This window comes from Salvelinus namaycush, chromosome 1 (assembly GCF_016432855.1).
Source record: "Salvelinus namaycush isolate Seneca chromosome 1, SaNama_1.0, whole genome shotgun sequence".
NCBI lineage: Eukaryota > Metazoa > Chordata > Actinopteri > Salmoniformes > Salmonidae > Salvelinus > Salvelinus namaycush.
In genome coordinates, this window is record NC_052307.1 from 29,490,388 (window position 1) to 29,513,452 (window position 23,065).

Here is a 23,065-nt window from a genome sequence, read left to right on the forward strand (position 1 = left end):
GAGAATAAGAAGTGTTTCTGGACCAGGTCGTAAGTTTAGTGACTGCTGTTTAAAGGGAAGATTGGTATAAATTGTGAATGAGTGGAGTTAGAGAGTGGAGTGGGAGAGTTTACTGAGCAAGGGGAGGGAACAAGTAAAGTTTGTGAGTGAAATGAACAAGTGGAGTTATAGAAAAAATTAAGTTGCGCTTCAGGAAGCAGCAACCACTTGGAAAAGCCAGGCAGCCAATCAGGGCTCTGGGAGGGGGCAAGTAGCATGGGAGAGGGGAGAGGCCAGGTGTATGACGAGAAGGGGAGGAGGAGGGGGGGGGGGGGGGGGGGGGGGTCGGAGCTAGCAGGGCAACAGGTGAGAGATGCTAAGAAAAGAGTGTTTAAAAGCCTAGATATGCTGAGAGGAAAGGGCTGAAAATAACACACTACTGAAGAGAGAGTGAGATACTGCATCAATATAACACATTCAAGTTAAGATAATACTTTAGTTAATTAATGCTATTGATTTAATCAAAATTATTTCTACAGTTTTATTATCTACAGTTTTAAAATCAGTCTGTGGATATCACTGAAATACTCTTGTAACTAGTCTGTCAGAAAATACTGTTTTAGCTAGTAGTAGCCTCAAACTAAGTGGTTTGAGAGGCCCAAATCAGCAGTCTTCAATTTCCAGGTAGAGGCTAGGGGAATCTATGGCTATGGGACTCTATAAATCCTAAATATGTATCATTATCAGCCATCTTATCCCACATATGTGGCTATTTTTCCCAAATACGTGGCTCCAAGTTCAAGCCAAAATATTAAGGAAAATATAAAGCCGTGACTATAACTAGGCCATTATATTATGGAAAGGTTCCAACAAACTTATAATGCACCACAGTACACATTGGTGTAACGTCTGCATCCAACTCTCACTCTCAAACACATAGATCCCCTGAACGCAGCTCACTCTCCAGATCCCAATCACCTGAATTCTGATCACCTGTGACACATTATGACACACTATTTAGTTCAGTTCTTTGCACCACATATTGTGAGGTATTGTTTGTTTTGTGACATGTTGTCACGTTCTGACCTTAGTTCCTTTTTTATGTCTTTATTTTAGTTTGGTCAGGACGTGAGTTGGGGTGGGCATTCTATGTTTTGTAGTCTAGGTTTTGTATTTCTGTGTTTGGCCTGGTATGGTTCTCAATCAGAGGCAGCTGTCGATCGTTGTCTCTGATTGAGAATCATACTTAGGTAGCCTGTTTTCCCACTATGGGTTGTGGGTAGTTGTTTTCTGTGTCTGTGTTTTACCATACAGAACTGTTTCAGTTTCGTTCATTTCTCTTTTTGTTTTGTCATTCAGTGTTCAGTTGCATTTCATTAAAATGGACACTTACCACGCTGCACATTGGTCCGATCTTTCATACTCGTCATTAGACGAGGACGAGTACCGTTACACATGTTTATATTTGGAGTGCTGGTTTTCCTGTAATTTATGCCTCCTGTGTATGATAGTTTTTGCCTGCCTCACTAACGATGCCTATTCACTGCCTGTACTTTAGCCTATCGGCTTTCCTTTTATCAACCTATTGCCTGATCTCCCAGATGATGTTCTAGCCTTTTCCCTGCCTGTACTGTTGCCTTTTTGGACCCCCCCCCGTGTATGACCTTCTGCCTGCCCCTGGACCCAGCTTGTGTTTTTTGAAGCTAATCTGGCTGATTGACTCCCAAGTGGCGCAGCTGTCTAAGGCACAGTGTCTGTGCTAGATGCTTCACTAGACACCCTGTTTCAAATCCATGCTGCATTTCTATCAAATTAAGTGCCTTATGTTATAATAGTTTCTGTATGTCATGTTATGCTGTTTCTGCTGCAGCTCACTGTGTATGCCGTGTAATATATTTATTATAACTGCGGACATGTGAGGTAATGTTACTCATTTCATAACCTTTATGGTGTTGTATTCAATTGTGCTTATGTAGCTACCTACATTCTTCTCTTAGTGCTAATTGCCTCAGAAGTATTAGCTTGTATTGTATTTTGACGTTACCCTGGCCTTATGACTCCCAAGTGGTGCAGCAGTCTAAGGCACAGCATCTCAGTGCTAGAGGCGTCACTACAGACACCCTGGTTCAAATCCAGGCTGTGTTTCTATCAAAGTGCCTTATTACATGAATACTTTCTGTATGTGATTTGTATGTTAAATGTATGTCCCATTAGAAAAATACCTTGTTCAGTAATAGTTCACCGCCAACTAACAGGTGAGATTATTTGGCCATTGTGGGCAGCGGCGACCAGATGGAAAAATATCTTCTTATACCACTTGGTCATTTTCTGAGTGCATTCCACACACTGTTTATAATGTCCGCCTTATCCACTGCCCCCATTTTTGAGGTTATAGTCAAGCGCACAGTCTGGTTTGATTTCTCTCTCCCATCAGGTGGAGCACCTTCCCTGTGGGCAACATGGTTGCTGTATGGACAGTGCAGAGGACATGGACGTCTCGTTTGTCATGCCACTTTACTGTCAGCTGTTGACCGTTCTCCTTGAACTCCACCTCCCCGCATATCCTTCCTGTTTGACCTGACTGTGCCACAGGCCCCTGTGCTGTTGGAGAGCAGATGCTGGAAGAGTGTGGGACTGATGTAACAATTTTCCATATACAAAGTGTGTCCCTTGCTGAGATGAGGAGCCAGTACGGTCATCACCACGGACCCGGACACCCCAAGCCCCTCATAATGTTGGATGTCAGTGGTAGACCCTGTGTAAACTATAATGTCCTGGACAACTCCTGTCTTCATTCTGTCTTCATTCGCACATTACCCCAAACCTGTGTCTTTTGGAGGGAATATATTGACGGAACGCCAGCTTACCTTTCCCTAACATCAGGTACTCATCCATGCATAGGTCCTTGTATGGCGCAAAGACCTGACCAAATGCTGATGTCAGGCTGGTAAGAACATTTATTTTGTGTAACGGGGTCATTTAGGTTGGCAGTAGCATTGTTGACGAAATGCAGGCATCGCAGCAGAACTAGGAAGCGGTCTTGGGAAAAGAGGGTGCCAAAGAAGGGAGTTGCAAACATAGGATCTGTGCTCCAGTATTCTCTTAGGGAGTTCTTCTTTACTATCCCCATGAGAAGGACTGTCACCAGGAAGGTATACATTTCACTAATTGTGGTTGTCACCCATTTAGCAAGTTTCCCCCTCACTCCTGGCTCTCTTCTCTTGTAGTTCCAAGGCATAGCGATTGGTCTCCTCTGCGATGTCTCCCACCAGCCCCTCTGTCAGAAACAACTTGAAGCGCTCTGCCTCAGATGGAAATGGCAAGGAGTGTTGCACTCCAGACTGGGACTCATCAACGTAAACAGCAGGGCCAGGAGGGGTGATATGGCTGGCGGCTTTCCAGCTACCACAGAACTCCTGTACTTCAGCCACTGTCGGTCTGCCTTCACCAGCATCTTAAAAGGGACCTGGGACTTTGTCAGTGGACAAGGAGTCCTCAGATTCAGGGTTCTCAATGGCTACAAGGTTGGGGGGGGCAGCTCCTCATTGTCAGAATCTGATTCCTGACTTTCATACTCAGACTCATTGTCAGAATTTTAAGAGAATCTCCAGATTTTCCGTATTTGTGAGTTGTCTCCTTCTGAAAGACATTGATAATGCCTGGTACATAAATAACACTGAGTGGGAGTGAGAGGTTATGTGATTGACTGCTGGCATGTGCCACTTGTATCAATAAGTTACTATCAGAAAATATTTTGTGTGGTAATTATTTACTGTTTTATTCACATGTTTTCAATTTCCGGTGACAAATCATGCATTCTGATTCTTGCATAGACTGTAATGGGCATGTGTGTAAAATACTTTTTTTTAAGGTTGTACTGATTATGATGAACTAAGCTAATTCCAGCTGTTTGTGTGGAGCCATGTTTGTTGACATACAATGCATTCTGGGTTTCACATAATTATGTCAAACCAAAGATGTTATAACCTAGTGAGGTGAATAAGGGTTCACTCATTTTGAGAACTTCTGGAAATTAATGGTGGGATGTGAACGATGGTAGACGCACCCCCTTCATGCATACTATAAACGGACCAAACAGACAATAAATAAACTCGTCTTATTTATGGTTTCTGTGAGGGGGGGAAAAAAGCATGGCAGCGCGCAGAAACTACCCATCGTCGGCTTACTTTCGATATCTAGAGTTCAACTCTCTTTCACACGATGGTGAGCTCACCCGTGATGTGATTAATTTCTATTAGCTACTTCATGTTCGTCAGCTGAGAGTTATACAAATATGCCCGCTTGTGTTACGTCAATCTTTCCTCTGTTAGCGCTAGGACAACTGTAGCCTACATTTTTCCGGGTTTGGATGATTGTGTTATGCTTTAGTTACTTCTGTGAATGTCTGAACATTGCATCCAAAAATAAACTGCTCACATTCTGGACATCACTTTAATGACTGTGTTTGTGCAAAATGTTTCTGAAAACTGTGGCCAGCTCAAATGCTGATTGTTGCGTCATTCGAAACTGACCATTCTAAATAAGCGTTCTAATCACACCGGTTTGATCGTACACTACAGGGACCACTGTAGAATGATCACGTACGTGTGAAAAGGTTAAATTGTATTCATTTGATTATTGCTTAAACAATCAAAGGAGGTTCTATCATAAGTAAACAAAATCAATGCATGAAACCAAAGACTTTCAAACCCTTCATTCTGGGTTGTACAATCCAACGAGAAACTGATCCTCTTTCCATAGCCCTTACTTGTAAAACCATTGCAGTAGAATGTTTTAACTTAAGACGTTCGCTTCATACAGCTACACATATGCTTCATTACACAATTTCATTAATGGATTCTGGCAATGACATTTCAGCTGGAGCTTTTGTCGTGAGTGGCATGTTAATGACAGATCAACCTGATAACCCAAATAAACAATTTTGCACAAGCCTAAATCAATTACGGGCACGGTTGACCACCCCCTCCTTCCCGGCACTCATTCTTCTGGCATTTCTTCTTCAGATAGTGTTTCAGTTTGTCCAATGCTCATGTTCAAAGTGGATGGCCCTTGATAATGTCCCGATTTCTCTCACCTGAGCCACCATGATCCTTTACGGTCCATTATATCTTGTCCTTTTTCCAACCAGTACACCAGCAGCATGAGAAGTTTGGACGGGATCTCTCTCCATGCTCACTCCACGTGGACACATGCCGCACTCCTGAGATAAAAGGCAGTTGATAGCTTCGACTGGACGCTGTGCACAGGTTGCTGGCTCGGACTCAGGAAGGACAGGGCCATAGTGAAAGCCATTGTAGTCATTAATTCAGCCGGTTAGAGGGGGTGAGGCTCACACTGTTCTCGGATGAATTATCCCTTCCATGCATCTAGACACCATCTGTGGTTACCTTCGCCATAACCTCGAAAGAGGACAGACCAGAACAACCGTTTAGTTTAGGGCATTTCTGATTCAGGAAATCCAGGCAAACGATTCACTGTACGACAAATTATTACTTCTACCAATATTCTTAATACAAAGAGAATAACAAGACACATTTGAAACCATTTTTGCAAATTGGCTTACACTCACTCACTCCCCGAAAACTTCAATCCATTTGGAGTAACTGTCAACCCTTACCAACATATATTTTTCCCTTTTACAGGTAGGCATGTGAAGAAAATCTATTTGCATATTTACCAAAGGTCCCCAGGGGACTGGTAATTCCCTCTTTAGACACATGACTCACATCGTGATTCATGCTTCCTAAAAAACAACAACACTGCCGGTTAAATAAAAATAAACGAATCAGAATAACAAGTTCAATTAGAATTACAACCCTTGTGTTACGAATCCCGCCGAGGATGGTGCCTCTTCCCGTTCGGGCGGCGCTCGGCGGTCGTCGTCTCCGGTCTACTAGCTGCCACCGATCCCCTTTTCTGTTTTCATTTAGGTTTGTCTAATTGGTTACACCTGTTTTGTGTTTAGGGTAGGGGGTTATTTAAACCCAGTTGGCCCGCCGACTTTTGTGCGGGCTTGTTATTCTGTTTGTTGTGGTGGTGTTTTTGTGTAGTGGATTCGGTCCTAATTTATGTTGGACAGTATTTTTGACGCGTCTACCCCAGCTCCTTCACGGACGTCGCAACCTACTCCTTCCACGTCAGCGTCTGGTTCAGGCGCGTTGTGTCTCGCGCTCCCGAGGGAGTACGACGGAGCGGTGGCTGGGTGCCAGGGGTTTTTGCTCCAGTTGGAGCTCTACTTGGCTACTGTTCATCCGACTCCCTCGGGAGAGGAGAGTGTTAGCCTCCTCATCTCCTGTCTGACGGGTAGAGCCCTGGAATGGGCTAACGCGGTCTGGAACGGCCCAGACTCGGTTCGAGACCACTACCCAGAGTTCACCCGCCGCTTTCGGGCCGTATTTGACCACCCTCAGGAGGGCCGAGTGGTGGGTGAGCAACTGTTCCACCTCAGACAGGAGACGAGGAGTGCGCAAGACTTCGCGTTGGAGTTCCGGACCTTGGCTGCTGGTGCGGGGTGGAATGACAGGGCCCTGATGGACCATTACCGATGTAGCCTTCGGGAGGACGTCCGTCGGGAGCTAGCTTGTCGGGACACTACACTCTCCCTCGATGAGCTTATTGACATGTCAATACGACTGGACAACCTGCTAGCTGCCCGCGGGCGTTCAGAGGGGGTCCTGTCAGTTCCACCTCCCAGCCCTCCCGCTCCAACTCCGATGGAGTTGGGAGGGGCTGCATCTAGGGGGGCCGGAGGACATCTAGGGGGGCCGCGGACATCGAGCGGGCGTTGAGGGTAGAACCTGTGCCGTCCCAGTGTCCGACTGGCCTTAGGTACGTACCGCTTGGTGTCCGTGATCGATTGATTCGGTGGGCTCACACACTACCTTCTTCGGGTCATCCGGGGATTGAGAGGACAGTGCGGGGTCTTAGGGGGAAATACTGGTGGCCCACCTTGGCTAAGGACGTGAGACTCTATGTCTCCTCCTGCTCGGTATGCGCTCAGAGTAAGGCTCCTAGGCACCTACCGAGAGGGAAGTTACAACCCCTCCCGGTTCCACAACGGCCATGGTCTCATCTCTCGGTAGATTTTCTGACTGATCTTCCTCCATCTCAGGGGAACACTACCGTTCTGGTCGTTGTGGATCGGTTCTCTAAGTCCTGTCGTCTCCTCCCATTGCCTGGTCTCCCTACGGCCCTACAGACTGCGGAGGCTCTATTTACCCACGTCTTCCGGCATTACGGGGTGCCGGAGGACATCGTATCTGATCGAGGTCCCCAGTTCACGTCCCGGGTGTGGAGGGCGTTTATGGAGCGTCTGGGGGTCTCGGTCAGCCTCACCTCTGGGTATCACCCCGAAAGTAATGGGCAGGTGGAAAGAGTGAACCAGGAAGTGGGTAGGTTTCTGAGGTCGTATTGCCAGGACCGGCCAGGAGAGTGGGCAAGGTACGTCCCGTGGGCAGAGTTGGCCCAGAACTCACTCCGCCACTCATCAACGAACATGTCGCCCTTCGAATGCGTACTGGGGTACCAGCCGGTCCTGGCTCCGTGGCATCAGAGCCAGACCGACGCTCCTGCAGTGAGATCAATGGAAGGTTTCTACTGCATTGGAAGTGTCATCCAATTTCTTTGAGTGAGAGGGCTAGATAAAGTATTACTAACCCATTAATTTTAAAGTCCTGCAAATAAGAGCTATAGAACTCTCACCCTCTTATACCATCATGTACAGTGAATAGCATACAGATGGTCACAATATGACCATTAAATTCACATGCTTTACCTAAGCATTCCAATACTAATGAAATAATAAATTCCACTTGCTCATTATTACCCTGCTCTCTGCACCTGACTCCTTCATTTCACCATCGGAATTGTGACACCTTGATAACTCCATAAGGAAATAATTGTATCCCATAAGGTAATTCAATGAATAGTAAAATAGACTAGAGACAGGTTTTCCTCATTCAGGGGCAGCGCTCCCTCTCTCTCCTTATTGTGGTCCAAATCACACATAGGACTATTGATAAATTATAAACTTCTACCTAATTGTCAGTGTTTACATATTACATTTAAATATCTCACCCAATGTCTCTAGCCTTTCTAGTGAAGGTGATCAGACCTTACCAGAAAGTGAGAACAGAGGTCAGAGGTCATTCAACCCAATTAAGTGAGTGTTCTTTCCCTTTTCTTTCCCTGTACCTCAGACTCATTATTTAAATACATTTTGTGTGCCAGATTTACATTGGGTTTTTCAGTACATTTCTTTATCAAGAGAATTTACATGTGTGTAACCAAAACTTGGACAATAGATACTTCAGAAACTTTATGTCCCCTTGAAGTTGCAACCTATCTAACCTGTGAAAAACCCATTAAAACCAAAATAAAAATACCCCACACAATGAATCAAACACAGTATTAACACCACTAACAAATATTCATAACAGTTGGGTTGTGTGTGGGTGCTGGCATATGTGGTAAAAACAAACAAAATGGCCAGGCCTTACTTAATTTGGGAGATCCTTTAACAGCCGGAACCGGGTACCTTTATACTGTACAGTACACAGTCTCAATAACTGCTCTACTAAGGCACCTGCCTCAAGAAGTCTTTCAAAGGGAGAGATACAGAATCATTAGTAATCTTAGTCAGTCCTAAAAATTCTTAATCTTAATCGAGCTTACTTACTTTGGGCAGGAAGTCTTGATAAAACCATGCGTATACAGAATCATACTTCAGATGATACACTGTCCCGTTAAGAGGAATAGGCCCTTCTAAAGTAAACAATCTCAGAACCCCTTTCTTATAATCTTAGCATTTTGACCTGTTGCATTGGCATATGTTCTGTACTGACTGTCCCTGTGACATCAACTAGCCAAAATATGAAACCTGTTGTTTAACAAATCTGCTAGGTCCTTCAAAAAGTTGGTGCTGGCTTATCAGCTCAATATTCGGAACTAAAAACATTTACTTGGATCTACTTTAATTTTCGACACAGTTCCACATAATGGAAACAGATTATTGTTTTAGATGACATTACCTTCTTACTTAAATCACTGGTGTTACCTAAACTATAGAATTGAGTAATAATAATTGGAAATTGTCAAAAATGTCTCTTATTCAATTATTCATACCTCTGTCCCAAATGTCACACTATGTCCCTTACAGCCTGTTTGAGTTCAGTGAGTACCACTCACTTTCACTGGCAGCTTATCTATTTGTCCACAGGAAGCGTATCTCTAACCCAAACTACAGATGTCAGCCTCTAATATAATCAGTCCCAAGGCTCAATCCCTCTGTTCGTCATGTGACCTTGTATTGAAACATTTACTTCTTCAAATTACTAAGATATTGCATTATTAGAGTGCTATCTGAATGCCACTAATATTACCATTCACTTTTTCCAGAAGAAAAAAAACATTCTCACTACTGCTAATACACACAGATTACTATCTTACAATGTTCTGCTTTTACCCCTATTGTAAGATTTAAAAACAAAACAAAACAAACATGATCACTTTCTCCTTATTGGAAGGCATTGTTTTAATTTTACTCTACCCTAACAATGTTAATCTATATATTTATTACCAATTTCTGTTGGACATTCACTTTCTGCTTCACACTTATTAAATGTCTATTATTGTAAGATTAACATGTAATTCGATGAATTTATCGAATATATTGGCCAATTCAGAAGGGAAGAGAGAAACTTTCTGGGATCAACATGTATTATAACTGGGCTGGCACTGTCTATCAGTCCACTGTAGATGGAGTGCTCTGTCCATAATAAGTCTGGCACCTGAGACAGGATAGACTGGGAAACAGAGCCAGTTTCCAACTCCTTCTCGGAGAGTGGTTAAATTTTGCCTTAGAACTTCATCATTTTGGGATATCAACGAAAACTCCATCGGGAGTACAATAAATTGTAGCCTTCATTTTTGTTAAGTCTCTACATGTTAAACATTCATTGGTTCCATTTATCAGGGCATGGGTTTTCTTTCCAAATGTATTACCGGGGTGGAGGAATTCTCATAAGCATTTGTAGTTTTATTGGTTAGGGATTAGTCAAGTCCCGTAACTTTACCAAAAGTGGATATGCGCCAATCTTTGTCGGATACTTTTTTCCCCAGACCCTTTAGACAGTCATACAATGCTTTAACCTTATCTTTATCAAATAATCCACAAAGGGACCACTCTGAACATTTCTCAGAATACTTTTTACACCACTACGTGTGGATGTGCAAGTTACTTCATTAAATCTCTTGTAACCCATTATATCTCCTTTACACTAGTGTTCTATTTATACAGCATATTCGGGAATAGTACTCTCTCCTTTTATATCTTCACATACATAATTCCTATATAACATTATAAATCAACTTAGGTATTTACATACACATCACCCCATGTGCATCCTATGCACCACATGTATCTTCAACGGTTCTCTAGCCTCCCAGAAACTATGGTACAGTGGTCCCAGACCACATAGAAACTGCTGTCGCCGTGCCGACTCCCCTGGAGACTACTTGCCAAGGCAATCCATGGGAGAGGGGGCATCGTCTGAGGGACCTGGTAGGGTCTGCAGCCCTGGGGCCAAAAGCACCGTCCCCTGCCGACCCTCCTACACACACACAGAAAAATAAATTCTAATGAATATCTGCTTTTTCCTACTTCCTACTGAGACCCACAAAGTACTTTGTGAGCTTATGAACCCTAACCTGTAGGAAGTGTCTCTTCCGTATGAAGCGGAGGATCTTCTTCCTCGGTCCCAGAGGGATTCCCAGCTCCGTCAGGTCAGTCTCGTCACACAGAGCCTGAGGGAAGACAGAGAAGAGATGAAGACACACACAGTCTCACCAGTGAGTCACGGTCTAGGTCCACGCTCTGTAGTGTAGCCAGGTGCTCCTGGAGGCCCATTCTGCACAGAGCCTGCGCCAATGCATCACAGGTCAGAGGGAAGTAGTCACGGTTACACCCCTACAGGACAGACAAGGAAGGGGGGGTTATCATGTTATAGATCATAAATATAATGGGATAGTCATTACATTCATACACTGTGATGTCTATAGCGTTAACAAAGTGGCATCTAGATATGAATTGTACTGTACAGCAGGATGTCTATCAATAGTGGCCTACAGTGCCCCCTCATATAGACAATAGAGGCTAGGATGAGTAACATTATATATGTAAGTGTAGCACACTTAATGAATCCACTGTGAGATTCTATTATATGGAGTTTAGCTTGAGGTGTGTCAGTCAGGTAGTATGTAATACTACAGACACAGAGTCTGTCACTGTAAAGACCTGGTTACCTCATCTCTGTCTGCCTCTCCTGATCCGGTCTTCTGATTGGTCAGCAGGTCAAACAGGATCAGCAAACCTGTAGGTGAATCTGAGGTTGTTCAATAAAAGGTCAGCGATAAAGATAAGCTAATCCTGTTTAAAGATGTAGGATTCCAATAGGTGCCATGTTTCCAAGACAGTTGCATTCTTTATTGAATTGTAATTAGAATGGTTGTCAAATAAGTCATATTCTGTGGAGTGTCTGTATCTGTGTATTATGTGTGTCTCACCCATGAGGCGTCCAACCACAGACACTGCTCCAGTAAACTCTGGGTGTCTGTGTTTGAACAGTAAGTGGAGCTTGTTAACCTCTGAGGCCCCAGTGTCCACTGTAGTCTGGCAGTAGGTGGGACTGTTGTAGAAGAGAGTGTCAAAGGTGAATGGTCTCAGACGACTGATACTGGGGAGAGTGATCCTCTGGATGTCCCTGAGAGGGTGAGAGGGGAGGAGGAGAGGGGAGAGAAGGGGTGAGAGAGAAGGGGAGGACAGAGGAAAGAGAAGGGGTGAGAGAGAAAGCGATGTGTCAAAATGCAGTAGTAAATACTGGTTGAGTAGACTGAGGACGCTTATCTGTATGTGTTCTTACTCGGCTATTCCAGTGGCCTGTCCATGTAGTGCACTGTGCCAGTTGACAGGTTGGAACTCAACTCTGTCCACCCAGCCCTACTCCTGGCCTCTCCTGTAATCGCTCCCCATTAGGGACAGGGACGCACTCCTGAAGTCATTCACTACACAGACACAAACACACACACACACTCCTGAAGTAATTCACTACAGACAGACAGTTAACAAACACACACAGTTAACACATACACCCACTCCTGAAGTCATTCACTACACAGACACTCACCACACTGTATGATAGATCTGAAGCGGAAGTCACAGGCGAGGCTGATGCCGTGATCCATGAATACCAGGTGATCTATCACCTGAAAAACACACACAGACAGGCCTTCAGTAGAGCAGGACGCATGTACTCACACACAAAGACAGGCCATCAGTAGAGCAGGACGTATGTACTCACACACACAGACAGGCCTTCAGTAGAGCAGGACGCATGTACTCACACACAAAGACAGGCCTTCAGTAGAGCAGGACGCATGTCTCTCACACACACAGACAGGCCTTCAGTAGAGCAGGACGCATGTACTCACACACAAAGACAGGCCTTCAGTAGAGCAGGACGCATGTACTCACACACACAGACAGGCCTTCAGTAGAGCAGGACGCATGTCTCTCACACACAAAGACAGGCCTTCAGTAGAGCAGGACGCATGTACTCACACACACAGACAGGCCTTCAGTAGAGCAGGACGCATGTCTCTCACACACACAGACAGTTAGAGGACAAAAAAACTAGCACACACACCTAAAATGAGTTTAGTAGGGCAACTAGAGGTAATCCATTATACTAAATGGCTTGGAGACTGATCAGAGGGCAAACCGTAAATCTCTCTCTCTCTCACACACACACACACACACACGTGCACGCACGCACGCACGCACGCACGCACGCACGCACGCACGCACGCACGCACGCACGCACGCATGCACGCACACACACACACACACACACACACACACACACACACACACACACACACACACACACAAACACAGATATCTCTGCTGTGATGTTGTTGACGCCACTCTTGACAGTGTGTGGGCGTGTCTGCTCCGAGGGGGATGAGACCCATTCCTCCTGCAACGCAATTGGCTGGTACTGCATGATCAGCTGACCATGGAAGGGGGGTTAAGGGTGAAGAGAGAAAATAGAGAGTAAATACAGCTAGAGGGAGAGGGTGCAGACATGTCAATTAGGGATGGGGGGGTCGCTACCTAATTGACATGTCTGCACCCTCTCCCTCTATCTGTATTTACTCTCTATTATATAGATATTTGACTACAAGTATCGATTTGTAGCTTGTTCTCCATCTACTTTTTAAATAGTGAGTGAACATATTTTCAGCATATTTTATTTCCATGACTGATTAAAACAAAATGTCTTATGTTCCCTATTGTCTCTGCAGCAGACATACACTGAGGCCAGTTTATTAGGTACACCACCCCGTTCACTAAAATGGTTCACTCCTATAGACAGTGAGCCCCGTGGCCGTGGCTTGCTATATAAAGCAGGCAGACAGGCATCAATTCATTCAGTTACTGTTCAATTGAACATTAGAATGGACGAAACGAGTGACCTAAGCAAGTTTGAGCGTGGTATGATCTTCGGTGCCAGGGGCGCCGGTTCCAGTATCTCAGAAACGTCCGGCCTCCTGGGCTTTTCACACACGACAGTGTCTAGGGTTTACCGAGAATGGTGTGACAAACAAAAACCATCCGGTCAGCGGCAGTCCTGTGGGAGAAAATAGCTTGTTGATAAGAGGTCGAATGAGAATGGCAAGAATCGTGCAAGCTAACAGGCAGGCCACAAACAGGCAAATAACAGCGCGGTATAACAGTGGTGTTCAGAACAGCCTATTGGAACGCACAACTCGTCGGTTCTTGTCACAGATGGGTTCTTGTCACAGAAGAAGCCGCTCCAGTGGGCACGCCATCACCAACACTGGAATATTGAGTAGTGGAAAAACGTCACTTGGTCCGTCGAATCCCGGTTCCTGTTACGTCACGCTAATAGCCGAATCCGAATTTGGCATAAGCAGCATGAGTCCATGTCTCCATCCTGCATGGTGTCAACGGTACAGGCTGGTGGCGGTGGTGTAATGGTGTGGGGAATGTTTTCCTGGCAAACGTTAGGTCCCTTGATACCAATTGAGCAACGTTTCCAGGCCTCGAAGAATTCAAATCAACATGTGTAGACTTTACAGTGAAATGCTTACGTATGAGTCCATTCCCAACAATGCAGAGTTAAAAAGAGAAATAGTACCGAGGCAATGTGCCGGGGAACGAGGTAGTTGATATACAGTGGGGCAAAAAAGTATTTAGTCAGCCACCAATTGTGCAAGTTCTCCCACTTAAAAAGATGAGAGAGGCCTGTAATTTTCATCATATGTACACTTCAACTATGACAGACAAAATTAGAAAAGAAAATCCAGAAAATCACATTGTAGGATTTTTAATGAATTTATTTGCAAATTATGGTGGAAAATAAGTATTTGGTCACCTACAAACAAGCAAGATTTCTGGCTCTCACAGACCTGTAACTTCTTCTTTAAGAGGCTCCTCTGTCCTCCACTCGTTACCTATATTAATGGCACCTGTTTGAACTTGTTATCAGTATAAAAGACACCTGTCCACAACCTCAAACAGTCACACTCCAAACTCCACTATGGCCAAGACCAAAGAGCTGTCAAAGGACACCAGAAACAAAATTGTAGACCTGCACCAGGCTGGGAAGACTGAATCTGCAATAGGTAAGCAGCTTGGTTTGAAGAAATCAACTGTGGGAGCAATTATTAGGAAATGGAAGACATACAAGACCACTGATAATCTCCCTCGATCTGGGCTTCGTAAGAAGCATTTCAAGGTCCTGGAGTGGCCTAGCCAGTCTCCAGATCTCAACTCCATAGAAAATCTTTGGAGGGAGTTGAAAGTCCGTGTTGCCCAGCAACAGCCCCAAAACATCACTGCTCTAGAGGAGATCTGCATGGAGGAATGGGCCAAAATACCAGCAACAGTGTGTGAAAACCTTGTGAAGACTTACAGAAAACGTTTGACCTCTGTCATTGCCAACAAAGGGTATATAACAAAGTATTGAGATAAACTTTTGTTATTGACCAAATACTTATTTTCCACCATAATTTGCAAATCAATTCATTAAAAATCCTACAATGTGATTTTCTGGATTTTTTTTTCTCATTTTGTCTGTCATAGTTGAAGTGTACCTATGATGAAAACTACAGTCCTCTCTCATCTTTTTAAGTGGGAGAACTTGCACAATTGGTGGCTGACTAAATACCTTTTTGCCCCACTGTAATTGAGGTAATACAGTATGTACATGTGGGTAGGAGTAAGCGACTAGGCAATCAGGATATATAATAAACAGAGTGTCAGCATAGTATGTGTGAGTATGTGCATATAGTCTAGTGCGTGTGCATAGAGCCAGTGCAAGGGAGTCAGTGTAAAACAATTAAGACAAAGAAATAAATAATAAAGGTGGGTCAATGTAAATTGTCCGGGTAGCCATCTGAGTAACTGTTCAGCACGCTTATGGCTTGGGGGTAGCAGAGAGAACAGTCTATGAGTTGTCGTTGGCAAACTTAATGATGGTGTTGGCAGTGGTCATTCAGGGCAGGTGGGACTCTATGAGCCCCAAATGCAGCAGGGACTGAACCAGTGGGCCGCAGACCAGAGGAATGTTATGATATCTCATCCAACAGCTGTTCCACACTCACTACCTATTCCTGTTACTTCCCCTCCTCACTCACCGGTAGACCAAGCCTGTTCCAGTCTCTCCGAGTCCTCTCTGCAGATGGGGAGCCACAAGTCCTTGGAGTCTGCACAGTGACAGTAAAACCAATGGGGTTGTACAGGCTGGTAGAGGGGTGGGGTAGGCTCCATGTCAACGAACTCGAAGGGGGAAGTGAAAAAAGGAGATGTCTCACCCACCACACCAGACACTTGTAGTGGTAACATCATTATGACATTATACTGTTACTTGCAGTGTAACTAACGAACTAGAAATCTGTGTTTCTACAAATACACATGAAGCAACACTGAAGAAACTAAAATGTCTAAATAACACTTAGCTCTGCCAAACCAAAACCAATCCTTTAGTCCTCATTTGTTTTCTGCATTCACCTAAACTGAGAAAATCTAGTTTAAAACTTCATAGAAATCCATAGCGGCTATTCTAGTGAGGTAGTAGCGTCACAACCAAGACGTAGCTCGATCTACCTTCCCCTCCACAATTTTTCTTTTTTCTTTAACCTTTATTCAACTCGGCAAGTCAGATAAGAACAAATTCTTATTTACAATGACGGCCTACAAAGAGCAGTCTCTCCACAATCACACAATTCTACAGTTACAGCCAGGAATAATTTAACATTAGCCAGGCAGTTGTCCCTTATCCCTGTAGCTCCAACTGATCAGAGAGGAGACCAGGACAGGACAGGCGAGAATAGCCGAGTAAAAGACTTCTGCCGGGATAAACAAAGCCCTGCTTTATTCTCTCTATCACTGCAAGCATCTCCTCTCCTTTCCTCTACTTTGCTCTCTTTCACTTGCCTCCTCTCCTCCCCTTTCCCCTTTTTTCCTCTACTTACAGCTGAATCGGTCCCTAGCTCAGCCCCAGGTGTGTTCCTGTCCAGAGGTGTGTGTGCAGGTGTATTCAAATCAAATCACATTTTATTGGTCACAAGCAGATGTTACTGCGGGTGTAGCGAAATGCTTGTCCAGAGGTGTGTGTGCAGGTGTGTCAGACAGGTCCTGAACGATGCGGGTGGGGCCAAGCTGAGACCCCCCCCCCCCCGGCCCCACGCCCTCTGACATCACCCTGACATCTCAGGCCTACAGAGAGAGAGAGAGTTGGGTACGGAGGCAGTTACCACAGGGGTGTTGTCTGTGTGATGCTCTGTGCCAGGCTAGGAGCCAGATCAGTGGGAACTAACAGAGGAACTGAAAGACAAATAACAAGAAAACAACCATGTTAGCTAAACTCTGAGCATTAGCCAGAGATACACCAGAGAGTACTGGTATTACCCATGCATGGCATCTCTGTTTAAGATTAGATCAGCAATAGTCCAGATGACAACAGAAGTGCCAGTTCTTTATTATGGCAGCACGTTAACTTAATAGGTTTCTCTTGTAAGATGGAAAGAGAACAGCTGTCACGTTCTGACCATAGTTCTTGTGTGTTTTGCTTGTTTTAGTGTTGGTCAGGACGTGAGCTGGGTGGGCATTCTATGTTGTGTGTCTTGTTTGTCCGTTTCTATGTTTGGCCTAATATGGTTCTCAATCAGAGGCAGATGTTTTGTGTTGTCTCTGATTGGGAATCATATATAGGTGGCATGTTTTGTGTTGGGGATTGTGGGTGGTTGTTTCCTGTCTCTGTGTTTTCTCTGCACCAGCTAGGACTGTATCGGTTTGCCGTTATTTTGTATTTGTAAGTGTTCTCTGTTTATCATTTATTAAACATGTTGAGCACTGGCTACGCTGCATGTTGGTCCGATCCCTGCTACACCTCCTCTTCTCTTGAAGAGAAGGAAGGCTGCCGTTACAGAACCACCCACCAATCTCGGACCAAGCAGCGTAGCAACGGGCAGCAGCAGCAGCAGCAGCAGCGGCCCACTACACAGGACTCCTGGACATGGGAGGAAATTCTGGAGGGAAAAGGACACTGGGCTCACATTGGAGAATATCGCCGCTCTCGTGAAGAGATGGAGGCAGCTAAAGCCCAGGAGCGGTGGTATGAGGAGGCAGCACGGAAGCGTGGCTGGAAGCCCGAGAAGAAACCCCAGAAATTTCTTGGGGGGGGGGGGGGGGGGGGGGCTAAAGAGGAGTGTGGCGAAGTCAGGTAGGAAACCTGCACCCACTTCCTGTGCTTACCGTGGAGAGCGGGAGTACGGGCAGACACCGTGTTATGCGGAAAAGCGCACGGTGTCTCCTGTACGTGTGCCTAGCCCGGTGCGGTACATTCCAGCTCCACGTATCGGCCAGGCAAGAGTGGGCATCGAGCCAGGTGCCATGAAGCCGGCTCAACACATCTGGTCTCCAGTGCGTCTCCTCGGGCCGGTGTACATGGCACCAGCCTTACGTATGGTGTCCCCGGTTCGCCAACACAGCCCAGTGCGGGTTATTCCACCTCCCCGCACTGGTCGGGCTACGGGGAGCATTCAACCAGGTAAGGTTGGGCAGGCTCGGTGCTCAAGGGAGCCAGTACGCCTGCACGGTCCGGTCTATCCGGCGCCACCTCCCCGCCCCAGCCCAGTACCACCAGTGCCTACACCACGCACCAGGCTTCCAGTGCGTCTCCAGAGCCCTGTTCCTCCTCCACGCACTCTCCCTGTGGTGCGTGTCTCCAGCCCAGTACCTCCAGTTCCGGCACCAAGCCTACTGTGCGTATTCAGAGCCCTGTACGCACTGTTCCTTCTCCCCGCACTCGCCCTGAGGTGCGTGCCCTCAACCCGGTACCATCAGTGCCGGTACCACGCACCAGGCCTATAGTGCGCCTCGAGAGTCCAGTGTGCCCTGTTCCTGCTCCCCGCACTAGCCTTGAGGTGCGTGTCTCCAGTCCGGTACCACCAGTTCCGGCACCACGCACCAGGCCTACTGTGCGCCTCAGCAGGTCAGAGTCGGCCGTCTGCCCAACGCCACCTGCACTGCTCGTCTGCCCAGCGCCGCCTGCGCTGCCCGTCTGCCCAGCGCCGTCTGAGCTGCCTGCCTGCCCAGCGCCATCTGAGCCATCCGTCTGCCCAGCGCCATCTGAGCCGCCCGTCTGTCCCGAGCCGTCAGAGCCGCCCGTCTGTCCCGAGCCGTCCGTCAGTCAGGAGCCGCTAGAGCCGTCCGTCAGTCAGGAGCCGCTAGAGCCGTCCGCCAGTCAGGAGCTGCCAGAGCCGCCCGCCAGTCAGGAGCTGCCAGAGCCGCCTGCCAGTCATGAGCTGCCTGCCAGTCATGAGCTGCCTGCCAGTCATGAGCTGCCCTCCAGTCATGAGCTGCCCTCCAGTCATGAGCTGCCCTCCAGTCATGAGCTGCCACTCAGACCGGAGCTGCCACTCAGACCGGAGCTGTCACTCAGTCCTGAGCTACCTCTCTGTCCTGAGCTACCTCTCTGTCCTGAGCTACCTCTCTGTCCTGAGCTGTCTCCTCAATCTAGGGGGGAGCTTTGTGAAGGTTCCTAGGCCAAGGTCGGGGGCGAGGGTCGCCACTCAAAGGACGCTAAGGAGGGGGACAAAGACAATGGTGGAGTGGTGGTCTCGTCCTGCGCCGGAGCCGCCACCGCGGACAGATGCCCACCCAGACCCTCCCCTTGAGTTTTGGGGGTGCGTTCGGAGTCCGCACCTCAGGAGGGGGGTACTGTCACATTCTGACCATAGTTCTTGTGTGTTTTGCTTGTTTTAGTGTTGGTCAGGACGTGAGCTGGGTGGGCATTCTATGTTGTGTGTCTTGTTTGTCCGTTTCTATGTTTGGCCTAATATATGGTTCTCAGAGGCAGATGTTTTGTGTTGTCTCTGATTGGGAATCATATATAGGTGGCTTGTTTTGTGTTGGGGATTGTGGGTGGTTGTTTCCCGTCTCTGTGTTTTCTCTGCACCAGCTAGGACTGTATCGGTTTGCCACTTTTTTGTTATTTTGTATTTGTAAGTGTTCTCTGTTTATCATTTATTAAACATGTTGAGCACTGGCTACGCTGCGTGTTGGTCCGATCCCTCCTACTCTCTTGAAGAGAAGGAAGGCTGCCGTTACAACAGCAGTCAGGAGCACAGGTCAAATTAGTGCCAGCTACCTGGCTTATACTAGAGGCTCATGACAGTGAAGCCAAGCTATTTAGCTAATTAATAGACCTCTGGCTTAGCTACGCTAGTCAGCCAGCCATAAGGCAAAGCTTTCTTAGCCTGGCTGCAGGTTTAAATTGTATTTTTTTATTGTCACATACCCTGGAAAGGCGCAGTGAAATGTGTTGTTTTACAGTGTCAGCCATAACTTATCAGTACAAATTAGGGTTAAGTGCCTTGCTCAAGGGCACATTGACAGATTTTTCACCTAGCTTTAGCTATTATTATTGCTAGTTATCCTTGGTTGCTGTATCTATCTAGCTAGTAGGTTTTTATTTTTTATTTAACCTTTATTTAACTAGGCAAGTCAGTTTAAGAAAACATTTTTATTTACAATGACAGCCTACCCCAGCAAAACCCTCCCCTAACCCGGACGATGCTGGGCCAATTGTACACCGCCCTATGGGACTCCCCATCACGGCCGGTTGTGATACAGCCTGGGATCGAACCTGGATCTGTAGTGATGCTTCTAGCAGTGCGATGCAGTGCCTTAGACCTCTGCGCTACTCAAGATCCCTACCCTGGAGTAGCTACATGATTGAACACCACAGTCCAGTCCTTGCTAGTTAGCTATAACAGACTCACATCAGTCAGTGCAGTGCCCGTTGCTAGCTAGCTAATTGTAGCTAGTCAGGACAGAGAAGGCAGTCCAAAAACAATATGAACTGACCTGCTGCTGATCTGGATAGTTTGATAGGACAGTCGGTCAGGGCACTCACATCAAATTTTCTAACACTACAGACCAATGACTGTATACAGAAGTGCCACCCTGTCACTAAACTAACCCCGGGTTGCCTAATCAATAAAACCATGTAGCTAGCAACATTTGTTGAAAACATTCACAACTAGCTATCCGATTACCCAGAGTGTGCGATAATCACTTGGCTGTAGTGTTGGTGCTTTCAATTTTCAATTGGGAACTCAAAACAACTTGTGGTGAAATCATGACATCAGTGAACTTCAGGTCAGAAAGTCAGAGCGCTAGAAAGATGCCAAATTTGCGACTTGTAATTCCGAGTTGTATGACCTTTCAAAGCGATTTTTCCCAGTCTGGGCTTGTTTTTTCCCCCAGAGTTCCCAGTTGTCTGGAACGTACTGAAGCCACCAGTCGGCCATATTGGCACTTTCCAGTAGGTGCAGTTCTCCATAGGAATGAATAGAATTCTACAGTATTTAAATGAAATGTTTCAAGGACATTATTTTCTTGTTGTGGGGACAGTAACATAAGTCATCTAAAAATATATATACTTTAAGGGAAAAAACGTGTTTATACTTCAAGGAAAATAAATATTTTAATGTTTATCTCAATATGTTTTACAACGGCGGGGGAGTGCCAAAAGATGTCGGCTGCCCCTTTAACGGGCCACTCGAGTCTTCACGTGTGCCTGTGAGTATCACTAGCAGTGGAAGCACACTAAAACATTGAAAAACAACCAAACTAGTGAACAAAACAAAGTAAATATCCAAGAAACACGAGGATAAAGTCTCACTTTAGTAGTTAGACCAACTTTTATGCCTGTCCGCACACACATCTACCCCCCCTTATAATAGTTTTGTAGTGAGCATATTTCTCATGGCAATGACCCAAGTAACTAAACATAATACAGGGGTGGTGTGTATAGAATGAGTGATATTGTGTATCTCCCCTGTGAGTAGGCATATCACCGGTGGAAACCAGATGATTGACAGATCATTATCTCAAAACTCAACTGTAAAGGTTACCCATAATGTTGGACGTTGTTGTACCTCTAATATATAGGTACAACCAGAGCTGTATAATTGTCAAACTTGGTTAGACACTAAAAGGTCAAAAATAATATATTCTAGTGAGATTTCAATCTGGAATGTGATGGGAGTGTAACTTTTCATCAAGTAGGAATGTTAGTGTGTGTGTGTGTGTGTGAGAGAGAGAGAGAGAGAGAGAGAGAGAGAGAGAGAGAGAGAGAGAGAGAGAGAGAGAGAGAGAGAGAGAGAGAGAGAGGCAGGCAGGCAGATGTTATTGACGCCAGGTCTGGTGGCTCTTCGCCGGTGGAGTCGAGGGGAAGCGTCATCATGCTTTAATTCGGCTGGCAGCTAACCGAACACGGCTATGCGAACCGAGCGAGTGTACTCGCATACTCCCTTAAAATACCTTCCCTTGAAAAACGAGAAAAAAGCAGGAATTTTATTTTGTCCATTTTGAGTCGCCGTAGACAGTTTACTTCTTCAAAATTATCACAATTAATGTAATATAACTCAAGAAATCTGTCATTACTTTGACACTTTTTGGCGAGGATATCTTAGTCGCTCAATTTAATATCTAACTAAGATGTTTGGTACAGTATCACTAAGTAAAGAAATGTGCATGAAAACGAGTCGTCTCTTGTCGTTCCTGAAGAATCCCTACTGTTGACCAATCACCGTCGAAGGGGCGTAGACTTCGGCTCCGAATTCCGGCTTGCCTCAGAAAAAATGTCGTGTGCCCGAACAGGCGAAAAACCCTCACCTAAATTCAAAATCAACAAAAACGTCACAAAATGTCGTCATAATATATGCACGAACATGTTCGTCTGGGAAGCATGCAGACGCTTGAGAGTTGCTGCGCGAGGTGGGATAGCTATAACGTTATTATTCCTATTTCTTTCTGCATCACTAGATATGAAACAAAGGGGCAGAAATACTTTGAAAACTTGAATCAACTTTGTTTCAAATCAAATTTTATTTGTCACATGCGCCTAATACAACCTTACCATGAAATGCTTACTTACGAGCCTTTAACCAACAATGCAGAGTTTTTAAAAAGTAAGTAAGAAAAATGTGCTAAATAACCTAAAGGAAAAATAGTAACACAATTAAAATAACAATAATGAGGTTATATACCGGTACTGAGACCATGTGCAGGGGTACGGGTTAGTTGAGGTAATTGAGATAATATGTACATGTAGGTAGGGATAAAGTCACGATGCATAGATGATAAAAACAGGGGTGCAGCAGCGTGAAGAGTGTGAAGGAATGTGTGTGTGTGTGTGTGTGTGTGTGTGTTGTGTCTGTGTGTGTCTGTGTGTGTGTGTGTGTTGGAGTGTCAGTGTAGTATGTGTGAGTGTGTGGTTAGAGTCCAGTCAGTGTATTAGCATGTGCAAGAGAGTCAGAGCAGAATTTTATTATAAATGATTATAAAATAAGGGGAGTCAATGCAAAAAATCTGGCTAGCCATTTGATTAGCTGTTCAGTAGTGTTATGGCTTGGGGGTAGAAGCTGTTAAGGAGCATTTTGGTCCCAGACTTGGCGCCCTGGCACCACT

The 23,065-nt window shown here is 45.6% G+C and overlaps 1 pseudogene; it reads right to left on the reverse strand.

Annotated features, from left to right (window-relative positions):
* Positions 1 to 10,511: 10,511 nt before the first annotated feature.
* LOC120051341 lies at positions 10,512 to 15,853 on the reverse strand (annotated as a pseudogene).
* Between the last annotated feature and the right edge of the window lie 7,212 nt (positions 15,854 to 23,065).